General features: G+C 36.4%; 1 long non-coding RNA gene across 1 annotated transcript; it reads left to right on the top strand.

The window, feature by feature from the left end:
• Positions 1-5,816: 5,816 nt before the first annotated feature.
• LOC123879596 lies at positions 5,817-6,362 on the top strand. Its single transcript, XR_006799037.1, has 2 exons — positions 5,817-6,027; positions 6,214-6,362. It is a non-coding gene; the product is annotated as an uncharacterized LOC123879596 (long non-coding RNA).
• The last annotated feature ends 11,839 nt before the right edge of the window (positions 6,363-18,201 follow it).

Here is an 18,201-nt window from a genome sequence, read left to right as displayed (position 1 = left end):
TTAAAAAAACCGAAATCCACGCGATCGAAGCCGCGGGCATCCTCTAGTTTTTAATGATTCGCCCAATGCTGCTGATTTTAATTGACATTAGATTTCAAAACCTGTTTTACTCCATGCAATTATATAAATCGGACTATACATCTCTATATCTGTATATTAAACATAATAATATAATTAATAATAGTTGCATATCGAAGTTATATTTCAAATAATTTTACGCAAAGCCGTTTTATTATAAGCAGAAAGTGTTATTTATCTGTAAGCATAATATTATATTTTTCACACATTTCAATAATTTATTTTTCATACATACACGGTACATTATTCGATAACAATTGAACAATCGGAAAACAATCGATTATTTTCGATTGTTCAATTGCTACTTAGCGCGCGGAGTTTGAGACGAATGAATCGAAAATGGAATTCAATTGCGCAATTGCTTTGAATATATTTTGATTTAATCGTTTCAGACCGTTTTGGCTCCGCGTTCGTAAAATTAATAATCGAATGATTTGAACAATCGATTGTTGGTTCGATTGTTTTGCGAATAGAAGTAGAAAATGCCCGGTTTGGTTCCCCGCTGGGGCAACTAGGAAATTTATTTTGCAACGTTTATCGACCTTTGCCTTTTAGCATAGTACATAAATGTGTCATATTTTAGAACTCATTTATTTAAAGGAAGTTTAGATCAATAACGTCACAACTACAGTGGTCGTCAGGTAAATAGAACTCTAAACTTAAACCTGCGCAGTGGGTGATTTATCGATATATTAGCTTGTACAAAAGCTCGACAGCGGGGTATTTGTCCTGCCGCGCTATTATTTCGTCAATCAACATTTCGCTTCTCACGCTGTAGGAAAGTACAGTGCCTATCCGCATACACAGCCCCTTTACTTTTTAGAATTATTTTTACCTGTCGCCTTCTGTACTCTATGGTATCAATAAAAAGCGTATTTTTTTTTAATCTATGCAATAGAACTATAATAATATAGGTATATTAATAATTTAAACTGATTACTAGGAATTTTACGAAATTCTAAAGTAAGCAATCGTAAGGCGCAATGCACACCTACTGAGAGAAGCGGAGTCTTTGGTGACAGTTTAAACTCTGCTTCATTTACTTTTTGACTTACTGTTGAATTTGATGTAATGAAAATAAAACATGGATGGTACTCAAAGGCATGTCACCACCGCTACGCCAAAAGAAAAAACTGGTAGTCAAGGAAAATCTTTAAAATAACAGTGGTTTTTTTGGTTTGTTTTTAGAAATTAATCATAGTAAGTATCAATATAATTAAAAATCCATATTTTTAAATTAAAATATTAGTTATCCAATCAAAAAGAGCTTAGTTTGAATTTTTATAGGAAATAAACTGTTAGTTAACTCAGTAGGTATGTGTTGTGTTGAGCCTAAGAGTCCACAAGAAAAGGGATAGTGAGGATAATTCTGTTGTACACAATATCTAAACTAATCTAGAATGATAAGTCTCAATGTATTGCTATCTCTTTCACAATGTTTCCTGCGGAAAAGGATGGCTTTATATTTTGACCTATCATTTTAGTTTAAGTGGTTAGCGCTGTGGTGTTATTAGTGGGAGGTCCCGGGTTCCATTCCCGGCAGGGGTTTGGAATTTTATATTTTCTAAATTTCTGGTCTAGTCTGGTGGGAGGCTTCGGTCGTGGCTAGTTACCACCCTACCGGCAAAGCCGTGCCGCCAAGCGATTAAGCGTTTCGGTACGATGCGTGTAGAAACCAAAGGTTTCCAAAGCCAAACAAAAGGCAGTTTTTATAAAACCAGTATGGGTTTATAAAAACTTCCAGCCATATCACTTCCAGGTTAGCCCGCTTCCATCTTACACTGCATCATCACTTACCACCAGGTGATATCGCAGTCAAGGGCTAACTTGTATCTGAGTAAAAAAAAAAAACAATTTATAGATCGTGTACAACAAAATTAGCCACAATATTCGATAGCACAGTATTTTAAATCATTTTATTTTCGGACAGTTTTTAATTTTTTTTATATAAAATAGTAAAACGTCCAAAATTCATTCCATTTTAAAACGTACTTACTCGAATCACTACCATTTTATTAAAAAAAAAAGCAATGTAAATATTTTTTTACACTTAAAATAAGAATGGTTGTGCACTGCTCCGGTCTGAAAGAAAAAATACGGATCGAAAACACTTTGTACTATTTTATTTTCTCAGATCAGAAACGGAACAGTGCACAATCACTCTAAAGTATTATGTATGCGTGCAAAACTATAGTTAAAATGCACAAAAATATATTTAAAAAAAAAATATGAGTGATTTGTTAACTTATTTATTCAATCTGTTACCCCTAGTACAAGTTAGCTCATCTCGCAAACGTTCATAGTTTTCGAGTTTTATATACGTTGCCGTCCTTTAACTAAAAAGCCGTTTGAAAAAAGTGCAAAAAAAATTTTTTTTGTAATATCGTGGAAAATATAGGAATTTCTAAAAAATAATGCTTTGTAGGACTAGGGTTTTTAGTTAGTTTTAGGTTTGGTCCTAGGTAGCATTCTTTTTTAGAAACATTAGTTTCTGAAAATTCTTAAGTTTTTTGGCGATAACTCAAAAAATATTCTTGAAATATATAGGGCGCACTTTGACTTTGCTCAGGTGGAATTTAACTGTACCTGAAGTCTATGACGTCACTATGCGAGCGAGCGAGAGAGAGAGAGAGAAAGAAAGATACCAGAAACGTAGTGAAAGAACGGGAGGAATGTATTTTATTGGGGTGCAAATTTATTTCGATTGTGCTATGTGTAAAGAAACTCAATGTCGAATTTCGTTTTCGAACATAATAACTCATACTAGGGGTACTCGATAGTTGATATTATACTTAAATTAAAAACATTGAGTGAGAAATTATTTTAATCTCCACCATTTTGTTTGCTTGTATTATATGTAAACGGGCTAAACGCGTCACAAATTTTTAATTTTTTTTATCTATGTACTGAAATTATGTAGCTAAGTGCTGTAAACGCGTCACAAAAGTTTCTATACGTTTAAATTTTACCTGTATAGTGAAATTATGTAAATAAGTGCAAAATAAATTGTGACTTCGTCTGTGTTGGCGTTTGCTGGCACGCGTGTCGTGCCTTTTTGGAGTGTTTTTTTTGTTAGAAGTGGCCGGTTTTTGTGTTCTGCTGGTGTTTATTGGTGGTGGAACTGACTGGGAAGCGCTCTAAAGGGGCGCCGCGTGTATGTCGGCAGGCGCCGGCACAGACGGAGTCCATACTTATACATATAGTTTCCCTAACTTGTAAATAACTACAAACTTGACATTGGCTAATCAGTGTAAAGCCAGACGAGAGAGAAAAAAATAAAAAAAATAGTGTTTATTTTTTACTAGTTGATGCCCGCGGCTTTGTCCGCGTGGATTTAGGTTTTCTAAAATCCCGTGGGAACTCGTTGATTTTCCGGGATAAAAAGTATCCTATATCACTCTCCTGTCTTATTAGGTCCTTTGACAAGGACAATTGACTTCTGCAAGTTTTTTTTTTAATATTTATTAATTAATTTTTACAGCCCGTTTGCGCCACTCCACTATTACTATTGTATTCTCACATAAAATAATAATAATATAACATCGAATTTTAAGTAACTTTTTTTATAAGCGACCTAAAAATAATGAATCACTAAAAAAAAGTTATTATTGGCGCCGATTCTGTTGTCTTTCTCTAAACTAAATTTAGAGTACGCGCCTCATCCTCCTACTTTTAATATTGCTAGAAAAGGACGGAACATAAATTTTTGACGTGACAACGTTTTATAATTCGATAGAGCCGGCTGCACGCACGAAAAAACATGACTCATGCGGCGTTACCTCACTCTGAGGCGTTCCATGTAAGGCTTGAAGTGCAAGCGAGAGCGCGGAACGAGCGACAAAGAAGCACAATCGGCCTTTGTTGTCACGTTCAACTATCGTCAGTAAACCGACTTTACAGACAACCAATTTTTTTTTCATTTAAATAAATACTCAAAATTTTAGTGCCCGCTACAAAAGTCACGAGGTTTGACAGCTCTAAAATAAATTTAAACCTGTCAAAGTGTGTCTGTCCTTCTCATATTACATTACTAAGAAGAGGATGCGAATACTCTAAAATTTTGTTGCCAACAGAATCAGTACCATTGTGTACGTACCTAAACCCTAATTTCTACAAGTCCTACAGTTGTTGTTAAACTAAAATCAGCCGTATAACTATACGCACTAAAGTATAATATTGTTTAATAAGACTTAAAACTGTATTGCTATATTACGTTGTTTCGAGGGGTACTAAAACTAATGTAAATTGTAGTTTAGTTTGCTTATTGCATAAAACTAAAATTGACTAAGTTTAGTTTTTGTGGTCTCCATAAAACTAAAATAACTAAAATTCTATAGTTAATTTGTTAACTATAAACCTTCTTCATGATGTCTAAATCTTGGTGAAAACTACATTAAGAAGAACATTTTAGCAAAGAAACTTCACTCAGAAGTTTCAAAGTTATAAGCGAATATACATACAAACGGACGCTTTGTTTTGTTTTGACACTATTTTAATTTAGATATTAAATAAATTAACTAAACTTTAACTTACTTAGTTTAGTTTTGATACACTCGAAACGACTTTACGCTAATTATGTTGTACACAAAACTAACTAAAAACTAAATTGACAGAAATAAACTAAAATTTGGAAATTCATACTAGGTCTTAATAGTGCTATCTTTTTCATAATGTTCTATGTAGAAAAGGATGGGTTGTTATTTAGTTCTGTCAATATAAGTTTAGTTAAAGTTTAATGTACAACAAGAATTAGCAAAAATTGATAACTAGTCAATATTTTATATTGTGGAAGTTTGATATTTTTCTTTATACATTATTTATAATTTGGTTTTTACTTTTTATACTTACATACCTACATAATTTAGAATTTGGTATTTTTAATTTAGAAATCGTTTTTTTTTTTTCTAAAATAAAATATTTTTACGTTTCTTTTATATTTATATTCAAAGCAATCTATCAAACCGAAAATTTATCATTTTTAGTGTTCCGTAGGTACTTCAAAAGCAAAAAAAGGAACCTTATAGGATCACATTTTTTGTATGGGTACGTGCCTAAAGATTTAATTCAGATAAATATATACATAATATAGAAAAATATCAAACTAAAATACAACTGTAAACTCTAACCACTTAGAAATTACCAACTATATCTTTTCCTTATACTCCTTCCCCCCTCCTGCGATGAAATAGGCACACTTCACCACTTCTATAAAGCCAATACACGGCCGATGGCTGCCCACTGTTGGGCATAGGTCTCTCGTACTGATTCCCACACCTTGTCCGGCCCACACCGGTCTTGCGTTGCCTGAATTCAGCGGCTCCCTGGTACTCGTTTGAGATCCATCCATGAGTTTGTTAAGTGACTGGTTTAAATTTTTGTCCACAGCTGGGTGTTACACTATGGGTCGTATTAGTCTCTGTGTGTTATTAGTCTATGGTAAAACAAAATAAAATCTCTTCTCTATGGCAACCTAATGGACGACGACGTGTTTCATTTGCAATCCTGATAAATAATTTGAACCCAAAAAGTACAAGACTGGGCATAGGTCTCTTGTTGGGACTTCCACACGCCAGTTTTCAATCAAATCAAATCAAATTCTTTATTTGCTGAATACTGACAAAAGGTGGTACAAATAGCATAATATTTTTTTAATTTCGGGACGGTAGTTTTCATTAAACCCATACTCCTTTGGTTTCTACACGGCATCGTATCGGAACTCGAAATCTCTTGGCGGCACGGCTTTGCCAGGGTGGTAACTAGCCACGGCCGAAGCCTCCCACCAGACTAGACCAGAAATTTAGAAATTCCAAACCCTTGCCGGGAATCGAACCCGGGCCCTCCCACTAATAAGACCACTGTGCCAAGGAGGCCGTCAAATATGTGCCCTGCCCATTACCACTTCAGCTTCACAATTCATTGAGCTATCTCTGTTACTTGTATTTTGTAGTCGTTTTAGGCCGATTCACACCAATTGCGTACACGTGGCACGTGCGTAGTGACGCGCGTAAACCCCTAACACACGTTACGCATACGTCCACGCTTTACGCAAGCGGTGTGCCATGTTTCATACAGTTCCATACATTACAACGCAATGGTGCGCGCTACGTCTACGCTTACGCAGCCTGTGTGAACGAGCTATTAAATAGTTGGTAATTTCTAAGCGGCCTGAGTATATTATTATTACACGGCATACAGTATATTATATTCTAAAATAAGCGTGAATTGAAAACCTAGATCAATAAGCGAAGAAACAAATTTGTATTAAAACGAAAAGTTTAAAAGTATTTTGTTGTTTATTTTCTCAAACCCACATCCATAGTAGTAACAAATATTTAGTTACCTAAGCGCAGCATGCAATGGTACTGTAAAACCTCGCAAGTCTCAACAACACCTGTGCAAAGTTTCATCGCAATCGGATGAATGGTACAAGAAACGCATACAGGTCAAAGAGCAACCGCCGAGTTTCTTGCTGGTTCTTCTCGGTAGGAACGGCATTCCAAACCAGTGGTAAATTATTTTGACGATTCAAAAGCACTTGTAAAAATTTATTTGAATAAATGTCTATTCTATTCATTTCAATATTATACCTACATCAAAACACCCCTTGTTTTCAAAATTCTCCAAAATTTTTTTTTGCTATTGTATCGAGTGTGATGTCAGATGAAAGAGGAAAAAATTCTGAGTATAAATATAAAATGTACTACAACATTAAAATATCATCATCATCAGCCTGTGGATGTCCACTGTTGGACATAGGCCTTCCCTATAGAGCGCCACCACACCCGGTCCTCAGCCTTCCTCATCCAGCCACTTCCCGCCAGCCGCTTTATATCGTCGGTCCATCGTGCTGGAGGGCGTCCCACACTACGTTTGCTTAAACGCGGTCTCCACTCAAGGACTTTCCGGCTCCAACGGCCATCGCCTCTACGACAGGCATGGCCTGCCCACTGCCACTTCAGCTTGCTAATAGTTTGGGCTATGTCAGTGACCTTGGTTCTCCTGCGGATCTCCTCATTTCGGATCTTATCCCTCAGGGAAACTCCTAACATTAAAATATACCAAGCGCCAAAAAAACAGTTTTAGTAGGTAAGTATAATATTTCAGCGTTTATTAAAACGATCGCAGTCGGGTTTGTTTTCAACTTTATTAGTTTATTAACTGACTCCAGTCTCAGACTGTAATCTATACTAATTACTAATCTATACTAATAAATAAAATTGGAGTGTCTGTCTGTAATTGGAGTGTCTGTCTGTAATTTCGAAATAACTACCGCATATTAAGATCATATGGTTATTTGAACGATACTATAACTGAATCACATGTTTTTAAAATTTTTGTCTGTCTGTCTATTTGAAAAGGCTAATCTTGGGAACGGCTGAACCGATTTTGACGGGATTTTCACAGACAAGTAGAGAATTGACCAGAGAGTAACATAGGCTACTTTTTTAACCGACTTTCAAAAAGGGAGTTGTGTTTTTCTACCTATGTACACCGAAATCTCCGAGATTTCTGAACCGATTTGCGTCATTTCTTTTTTAATCGATAGAGGAACTTCGCGATATTGTTCCATAAAAAATTGGATTCCAACTCCTCAATCCTGATGCTGCAGGGGATCTGACCAATCCACGCGGGCGAAGCTGCGGGCATCCTCTAGTACTGTGATAAACTCATTCCGACTGGTATCAAACTGTAATGAGAAGAAATAAAACTGCACAAAATACTATAGTAAAAATATATATTCTTGTTTGATTATAAATTTATTTATTTATTTATTCACTATAAATGCTTGTTTAAAAAAAATATGAAAAGAATTGATTGATTGATTGATAATTGATTTTAAAATTATAATTTTTTTTAATAAATATACATCTTTTATAAACTTAGGTACAACTTTCGTTTGCTTAATAGCCTTAATAGCTTATAGGTATATAGTAAAAATATATATTCTTGTTTGATTATAAATGCTTGTTTAAAACAAAATTATGAACAATAATTGATTAAATATAGGTAATTGATTTTAAAATTAATTTTTTTAATAAATAAACTTAGGTACATCTTTTAAAAACTTAGGTACAACTTTCGTTTGCTTAATAGCCTTAATAGCTTATAGGTATATAGTAAAAATATATATTCTTGTTTGATTATAAATGCTTGTTTAAAACAAAATTATGAACAATAATTGATTAAATATAGGTAATTGATTTTAAAATTAATTTTTTTAATAAATAAACTTAGGTACATCTTTTAAAAACTTAGGTACAACTTTCGTTTGCTTAATAGCCTTAATAGCTTATAGGTATATAGTAAAAATATATATTCTTGTTTGATTATAAATGCTTGTTCAAAAAATAATAATATTGCACAATTGATTGAATATAATTGATTAAAAAATTAAAAGGTTTAATAAATACAGGTAGGTAAATTTACAACTTTTAAGTACTTAAGTACAACTTTCGTATGCTTATTAGCTTAAATAGATATATTAGTAAAAATAGTAATATTCTGCCGTCCTAACAAAGAGTGCAATAAGTCGAGTTTTTGGGCAAATTGACTTAAGACCATATCCGTAATCAGGAAAATGAGCTCTATATTTTCGCCTTAGACGTCTTTTTTGTATCTTCAGTAGTTTCGGTTCTGTTGGTTATCAAAACTGCAATATGTAATATTACGATTTGTAAGTAGCTAATCATAACCGCGAATATCTCGAAAGTAGTCGAAACCTAGTTATTGCTCTCTTCGTTAGGACGGCAGTATTGCATTCTTTAGTTAAAGTTTATATGAGGATTGGTAAATCAACCGTTATTGAAATTATCCTACCCGAGGTTTACAACTTTTAAATACTTAGGTATAAATAAATACTTAAATATATTTTATAGTAATAATTTTTTTTTAAGGAATATTAGTCATTTTAAATGATTAATATTCCCCTTTCCTCTCCAACTAAGCGTCAGGCTTGTGCTAGGAGTAGGTACGACAATAGTGCAACGGGCGGGGTTTGAACCGTCGACCTTTCGGTTTTCACTCCACTCCTATACCGGTTGAGCTATTGAGGCTATAGGTAATGCATTTTTTAGTTAAAGTTTATATGAGGATTGGTAAATGAGCCGTTATTGAAGCTAAACTCACCGCGCCTTTGCAGTACAAGTTTATTATTTATTAGAACTACGAAATAGCGGTGGTCGTCTCGGCCGAAATGCATGGAAAGCTCAGTAAGTTATGTTTTAGGTAAATATTTAGGTTTTTAAGTTTAATTTATTAGTTTTTATGTTTTATCTGTTTTCATTCTATTTACTGTGTTTGCGCCTAACTTTATAGTCCCGAATAAAAGTATATTTATTTATTTATTTATTTAAACTAATTAGTTTAACTTAACTAATTAAAGTAACTAGGGGTTAATTAACCCCTAGGGGTAACTCCTTCAGCGGGATAAGTTTCGGGGGTCCGGTGCTGTCGCATGCGCAGTAGCAGTTCTTGGTGTCGCGCGGACCTGACGGCAGGATCAGAAGCTTGAAGTTGACGTCCACTTGAAGAGCTTTCCGTTCTGAAATAATAAATAAATAAATACCAGAACGCTAGCAAAAACTTAGCGTTATTATTATACTACCTTAACACAATCCAATGCCTATACCATTTACTTATTTATTTATTTAATTAAAGACTTAATAAAAAGAAAAAAACTAAATTAAAATCGGTCCATTCGTTTAGACGCTACGAGGCCACAGACAGATACACAGATACACAGATACACACGTCAAACTTATAACACCCCTCTTTTTGGGTCGGGGGTTAAAAACATTTTACACCAAACTTTGTAGACCAAAGCACTAGATAAAAACTGATACTGGTGTTTGAATTTTTTTTTTCTCTCTCTTGTCTGGCTTTACAAAGATTAGCCAATGTCAAGTTTGTAGTTATTTGTAACAAGTTAGTTAAACTATACAAGTATGGACTCCGTCTGTGCCGGCGCTCGCCGACACACGCACGGCACCCCCTTAGAGTGCTTTCCAGTCAGTTTTAACAAAAAAAAACACTCCAAAAAGGCAGAGCACGCCCGCCAGCTAACACCAACACAAACGAGATCCTGTTTGAAATTTTGCAGCCCAAATAGACCGTACTCTGTGCTAGGGCTGACAAAAATAAAGACTAATTTATTTTAAGATTTAAAAAAAAATAGCTTTTAAAATAATAGACTATACGCAATAGCGTTCAAATTAGAATTGTTTTTTTTTTGGAACTATCACTAGTCTGAAATAAACTTTTTCTTTTTTTATACAGATTTTTCTTCTCTCCATTTAGATAACAACTCTCAATAACGTCATAAAATGCGCAGTCTATTCAGTGTCGTCGTACATATATTGTTTATACTGTATTTACGTAAACTATAAATCACCTTAAGCCTAACCGTAGAGCTTATACCTAGCTCAACGGTTGAGGAGCGGACTGAATTCCGAAAGGTCGGCGGTTCAAACCCCACCCGTTGCAGTATTGTCGTACCCACTCCTGGCACAAGCTTTACGCTTGATTGGAGGGGACAGGGGAGTATGACTCATGATTAGCATGGCAAATAAAAAAACTTACCCTTAGGAGCCGTAGATTCATTGGATTCATCCCCTCCATTTCCAGGAGCAGTTGGTGCTGGTCCAGACCCTGACACTTCAGTAATATTCTGGGTTTTTATCTCAGTTATATTTTCCGTATTAACCTCCGCAGCGTTTTGCGTTTTTATTTCTGCACTTGTATATGTAGCTGATACGTAAGAGTTGGTTTCATTTTCCTCAGTGTTAGAGCCTTTCTCTCTATTGGTAGATACTCCTTTATTGCCCGTTGAATTGCATTTCTTATGACCTTTGGGTTTTTCATTTGTGTCTTCTTTTATATTCTGTGGATTTTCAGTTTTATAGTCATTTTCTTCGGGTTTTTTATTATGACCTTTGGGTTTTTCATTTGTATTTCCTTTTACATTCTGTGGATTTTTTGTTTTATCGTCTTTTTCTTCGGGTTTTTTATCTAATTTCTGGTTTTCAGTTCCACTTTCTAAATTAGCAGGTGTTTCTTTAATATCTGCTGGTTTAGAATTATGTTTTTCTGATGTTTGGCTATCAACTGTCTCCTTTTTTATCGTTTCAGGTTTAGTATTTTTCTCTTTAGGTATATTTACGGATGTTTGTTGGTCTTTTGCTGGTTTCTGTTTCGATTCTTTCGCCTTTTCTTTGAGTATTGGATAAGATTTAGGGTCGTTGACAACTTTTTCACTCTCGTTTCTCTTGATATCTTTGTTTTCCGTTGATTTCTTTGGCGCTGTTGGTTTGTTTTGAGTTGGGTTATCGTTTTTGGATGGTTTATGATGTTTGGATGGAGCTGGTTTGGTAGGTTCAGCAATTTTGATGTGACCTTCTTTAGTTGATTTATCGTGTTTGGATGGAACTGATTCGACAGGTTTATCAACTTTAGATGTAACTTGTTTGGCAGGTTTATCATGTTTGGGTGGAACTTGTTTGGCAGGTTTATCATGTTTGGATGGAACTGATTCGACAGGTTTATCATCTTTGGATGGAACTTGTTTGGCTGGTTCATTATCTTTGGATGGAACTTGTTTGGCAGGTTTATCGTGTTTGGATGGAACTTGTTTGGCAGGTCTATCATCTTTGGGTGGAACTTGTTTGGCTGGTTTATCATCTTTGGATGGAAGTTGTTTGGCAGGTTTATCATGTTTGGATGGAACTTGCTTGGTGGGTTTATCATCTTTGGATGGAACTTGTTTGGCTGGTTTATCATCTTTGGATGGAACTTGTTTGGCTGGTTTATCATGTTTGGATGGAACTTGTTTGGAAGGTTTATCATGTTTGGCTGGAACTTGCTTGGCGGGTTTATCATCTTTGGATGGAACTTGTTTGGCTGGTTTATCACCTTTGGATGGAACTTGTTTGGAAGGTTTATCATGTTTGGCTGGAACTTGCTTGGCGGGTTTATCATCTTTGGATGGAACTTGTTTGGCAGGTCTATCATCTTTGGGTGGAACTTGTTTGGCTGGTTTATCATGTTTGGATGGAACTTGTTTGGCTGGTTTATCATCTTTGGATGGAACTTGTTTGGCTGGTTTATCATCTTTGGATGGAAGTTGTTTGGCAGGTTTATCATGTTTGGATGGAACTTGCTTGGTGGGTTTATCATCTTTGGATGGAACTTGTTTGGCTGGTTTATCATCTTTGGATGGAACTTGTTTGGCTGGTTTATCATGTTTGGATGGAACTTGTTTGGAAGGTTTATCATGTTTGGCTGGAACTTGCTTGGCGGGTTTATCATCTTTGGATGGAACTTGTTTGGCTGGTTTATCACCTTTGGATGGAACTTGTTTGGCAGGTTCATCATGTTTGGATGGAACTTGTTTGGCTGGTTTATCATCTTTGCATGGAATTTGTTTGGCAGGTTTATCATCTTTGGATGGAACTTGTTTAGCTGGTTTATCATCTTTGGATGGAACTTGTTTGGCAGGTTTATCATGTTTGGATGGAACTTGTTTGGCAGGTTTATCATCCTTGGGTGGAACTTGTTTGGCTGGTTTATCATGTTTGGATGGAACTTGTTTGGCTGGTTTATCATCTTTGGATGGAACTTGTTTGGCTGGTTTATCATGTTTGGATGGAACTTGTTTGGCTGGTTTATCATCTTTGGATGGAACTTGTTTTTCTGGTTTATCATCTTTGGATGGAACTTGTTTAGCTGGTTTATCATGTTTGGATGGAACTTGTTTGGTTGGTTTATCATCTTTGGATGGAACTTGTTTGGCTGGTTCATCATGTTTGGATGGAACTTGTTTGGCAGGTTTATCATGTTTGGATGGAACTTGTTTGGCAGGTTTATCATCCTTGGGTGGAACTTGTTTGGCAGATTTATCATCCTTGGGTAGAACTTGTTTGGCTGGTTTATCATGTTTGGATGGAACTTGTTTGGCAGGTTTATCATGTTTGACTGGAACTTGTTTGGCAGGTTTATCATCCTTGGGTGGAACTTGTTTGGCTGGTTTATCATCTTTGGATGGAACTTGTTTGGCTGGTTTATCATCTTTGGATGGAACTTGTTTGGCTGGTTTATCATGTTTGGATGGAACTTGTTTGGCAGGTTTATCATGTTTGGATGGAACTTGTTTAGAAGGTTTATCATCCTTGGGTGGAACTTGTTTGGCAGATTTATCATCCTTGGGTAGAACTTGTTTGGCTGGTTTATCATCTTTGGATGAAACTTGTTTGGCTGGTTTATCATCTTTGGATGGAACTTGTTTGGCTGGTTTATCATGTTTGGATGGAACTTGTTTGGCAGGTTTATCATGTTTGGATGGAACTTGTTTGGCAGGTTTATCATCCTTGGGTGGAACTTGTTTGGCTGGTTTATCATCTTTGGATGGAACTTGTTTGGCTGGTTTATCATGTTTGGATGGAACTTGTTTGGCAGGTTTATCATCCTTGGGTGGAACTTGTTTGGCAGGTTTATCATCCTTGAGTTGAACTTGTTTGACAGATTTATCATGTTTGGATGGAACTTGTTTGGCAAGTTTATCATCTTTGGATGGAACTTGTTTGCCTAGTTTATCATCTTTGGATGGAACTTGTTTGGCTGGTTTATCATCTTTGGATGGAACTTGTTTGGCAGGTTTTTCAGTTTTGGATGGAACTGGTTTGGTGGTTTCAATGTTTTTGGAAGGAGCGTGCTTATTATGAATTTCCTTTATGGAAACTTTTTTAATAGGTAGAACATGCTTACTATCGGAGCTTTGTTTAGGTTGGTCATGGTTATTAGGAACTTGCTTATCATAGGGGCCTTTCTCATCAGATGCTTGTTTATTATGCTGAACTTGCTTATCAGAAGGTGCTTGCTTACTAGGATGAGTTTGCTTATCATAAGAAGCTCGCTTATCAGAAGGTGTTTGCTTACTAGGATGAGTTTTCTTATCAGAAGGAGCTTGCTTGTTAGAAGGTGCTTGCTTACTAGGATGAGTTTGCTTATCAGAAGGAGCTCGCTTATCAGAAGGTGCTTGCTTACTAGGATGAGTTTTCTTATCAGAAGGAGCTCCCTTATCAGAAGGCGCTTGCTTACTAGGATGAGCTTGCTTATCAGAAGGAGCTGGCTTATCAGAAGGTACTTGCTTACTAGGATGAGTTTTCTTATCAGAAGGAGCTTCCTTATCAGAAGGCGGTTGCTTACTAGGATGAGCTTGCTTATCAGAAGGAGCTGGCTTATCAGAAGGTACTTGCTTACTAGAATGAGTTTTCTTATCAGAAGGAGCTTCCTTATCAGAAGGCGCTTGCTTACTAGGATGAGCTTGCTTATCAGAAGGAGCTCGCTTATCAGAAGGTACTTGCTTACTAGGATGAGTTTGCTTATCAGATGGAGCTTGCTTATCAGAAGATGCTTGCTTACTAGGGTGAGTTTGCTTATCAGAAGGTGCTTGCTTACTAGGATGAGTTTGCTTATCAGAAGGAGCTCGATTATCAGAAGGTACTTGCTTACTAGGATGAATTTGTTTACCTGAAGGACCAAGCTTATCAGAAGGCGCTTGCTTACTAGGATGAGTTTGCTTATCTGAATGTGCTTGCTTACTAGGATGAGTTTTCTTATCAGAAGGAGCTTGCTTGTCAGAAGGTGCTTGCTTACTAGGATGAGTTTTCTTATCAGAAGGAGCTTGCTTGTCAGAAGGTGCTTGCTTACTAACATGAGTTTCCTTATCAGAAGGAGCTTGCTTGTCAGAAGGTGCTTGCTTACTAGCATGAGTTTCCTTATCAGAAGGAGCTTGCTTGTCAGAAGGTGCTTGCTTACTAGCATGAGTTTCCTTATCAGAAGGAGCTTGCTTGTCAGAAGGAGCTTGCTTACTAGGATGAGTTTGCTTATCAGAAGGAGCTTGCTTATTAGAAGGTGCTTGCTTACTAGGATGAGTTTGCTTATCAGAAGGAGCTCGCTTATCAGAAGGTGCTTGCTTACTAGGATGAGTTTTCTTATCAGAAGGAGCTTGCTTGTCAGAAGGTGCTTGCTTACTAGGGTGAGTTTGCTTATCAGAAGGTGCTTGCTTACTAGGATGAGTTTTCTTATCAGAAGGAGCTTGCTTGTCAGAAGGTGCTTGCTTACTAGGGTGAGTTTGCTTATCAGAAGGTGCTTGCTTACTAGGATGAGTTTGCTTATCAGAAGGAGCTCGCTTATCAGAAGGTGCTTGCTTACTAGGATGAGTTTGCTTATCAGAAGGAGCTTGCTTATTAGAAGGTGCTTGCTTACTAGGATGAGTATGTTTATCAGATGGTGCTTGCTTACTAGGATGAGTTTGCTTATCAGAAGGAGCTTGCTTTTCAGAAGGTACTTGCTTAATAGGATGAGTTTGCTTATCAGAAGGTGCTTGCTTACTAGGATGAGTTTTCTTATCAGAAGGAGCTTGCTTTTCAGAAGGTACTTGCTTAATAGGATGAGTTTGCTTATCAGAAGGTGCTTGCTTACTAGGATGAGTTTTCTTATCAGAAGGAGCTTGCTTGTCAGAAGGTGCTTGCTTACGAGGATGAGTTTGCTTATCAGAAGGAGTTCGCTTATCAGAAGGTGCTGGCTTACTAGGATGAGTTTGCTTATCAGAAGGTGCTTGCTTACTAGGAGGAGTTTTCTTGTCAGAAGGAGCTTGCTTGTTAGAAGGTGCTTGCTTACTAGGATGAGTTTGCTTATCAGAAGTAGCTTGCTTATCAGAAGGTGCTTGCTTACTAGGATGAGTTTTCTTATCAGAAGTAGCTTGCTTATCAGAAGGTGCTTGCTTACTAGGATGAGTTTTCTTATCAGAAGGAGCTTGCTTCCTAGGATGACCTTGCTCAGAAGTTGGAGTTCGCTTACCAGATGGCGAATCCTTAGCAGCTTGTTTATCTAGAGGAGCTCGCTTATCAGAAGGAGCTTGCTTCCTAGGATGGCCGTGCTCAGAAGTTTCCTTACCAGAGGGAGCTTTCTTAGTAGGATGTGCTGGCTTAACATGTTTACCAGGCTGATAGTTTGGACCTGTGTCAGCTTCTGCTCTAGGATTGGAATGCTTTTTAGGGGATTGCTTATCAGAAGGAGTCTGTTGGTGAGGTCTAGTAGGAGATTGCTTATCAGAAGGAGTCTCTTGGTTAGGACTAGAAGGAGATTGCTTGGTTGGTTTTGGTTTCCTAGCAGGTGATGGCTGTGGTTTGGTTGTTGAAGGTTCCTCTTTTGCTTGTATTGGCTCATCTTTTGTTATAGGGGGGACATTTTCTTTTGGTCTTGATTTTTTGACGTGTTCTATGGCTTTGAGGATATCTGGAAACAAAAAATTATAAAAACGTGGGTAGGTATGGGAATTTGTATAATCTTGGCGACAATTCAAACGGGTAATAAGTAATCGTGATATTCGTCTCAATATTGTATTGACTTTTTATTATATTTACTTCAGATACAAGTTAGCCCTTGACTGCAATCTCACCTGGTGGTAAGTGATGATGCAGTCTAAGATGGAAGCGGGCTAACCTGGGAGAGGTATGGCAGTTTTCATTAAACCCATACCCCTGGGTAATAAATAATCGTGATATTCATCTCAATGTTGAATTGACCTTTATTATATTTTATTCAGATACAAGTTAGCCCTTGACTGCAATCTCACCTGGTGGTAAGTGATGATGCAGTCTAAGATGGAAGCGGGCTAACCTGGAAGGGTTATGGCAGTTTTCATTAAACCCACACCCCTTTGGTCACTACATGGCATCATACTGGTATTTTTACTGTCTTAGATGAGATAAATTCATACCTTGTTGTTTAGTTTTTTGTTTCATAATGGTAATGGCTTGCAGGGGATCTGAAAAGAGAAATATTGATAAGAAATATAAAATACAAGCTGATACCCGCGACTTCATTCGCGTGGATGTAGGTTTTTAAAATTCCCGTGGGAACTCTATGATTTTCCGGGATAAAAAGTAGCCTATGTGCTAATCCAGGGTATAATCCATCTCCATTCTAAATTTCAGCCAAATCCGTCCAGTAGTTTTTGCGTGAAGGAGTAACAAACATACACACACACAAACACATACAAACTTACTCCTTTATTATATTAGTGTGATTATGTCGAATTGAAAAAATATTTTTTTCTTTTCTTTAAAATTTAAATAGTTTTGAATATAACGTAGATTTTCGTCTATAACATATTAAACCATTCCATTGTAGATTTTTATCTGTGTCAATATTTAAAAATGTAGGTATAGTTCATACAATTTAAGATCACTCTCCATTTTAGATCATGTGTCAACTATTATATCAAAATTACGGTTCACCCTTAATTTTTTTTTTATTTAGTTACAAGTTAGCCCTTGCTTTTTATCTCCTGCCCATGATAATAGATAGATAGAAAGAGTTTATTGCACACAAAAAACACATGTAAAGGAAAACAACACAGAAAGAAGAAAAACAGAAAAAACGATTATGTGCAAAGGCGGCCTTATTGCTTAGCTACCAGGCTGAAAGAAGGAGCTAGTGTTGGATAGTATGCTAGCCAGGCTGGAAGGGGTATGGCAGTTTTCATTAAACCCATACCCCTTTGGTTACTACATGGCGTCGTACTGGAACGTGAAATCGCTTGGCGACACGGCTTGGCCCGTAGGATGGTAACTAGTCACGGCCGAAGCCTTCCACCAAACAAATTACGGACTAAAATCGTACTTTTGAATGACAACTGACACAGAGTATATTATGTCGAGTGGGTTCTTAAAATGTATGCATTATAGGTATTTAAGACCTACCTTCAACTTTAGCAAACTGTTGATTGATATTAATGGCATCTTCCAATACTGAAAAGAAAAAAAATTGTTCGTTATTTATAACCGACTTCAAAAAAAGAGGAGGTTTTTTTGTTTAAAAGGGTATATATACTGTGCAGGCGGTCCCATATAAATTTGGTAAAGATCTGATGAATATCTTCGGAGATGGAGAACAGAACTCCTCAATGGATAAGAGCAAATTGCTCGCGATCACTGTAATAGCTTAGTAAACAGTAGGGTTTTTACTGGGCGTAGCATATTATAGTTCAGTGGGGCCACTAAAAATTGTTAAATAAAAAAAAATTCAAAAGAAAAAAAAAACTTATAAAACTTATATCAGATC

Source organism: Maniola jurtina, chromosome 28, assembly GCF_905333055.1.
Source record: "Maniola jurtina chromosome 28, ilManJurt1.1, whole genome shotgun sequence".
Classification (NCBI taxonomy): domain Eukaryota; kingdom Metazoa; phylum Arthropoda; class Insecta; order Lepidoptera; family Nymphalidae; genus Maniola; species Maniola jurtina.
This window is presented reverse-complemented; position numbering and strand designations above follow the sequence as displayed.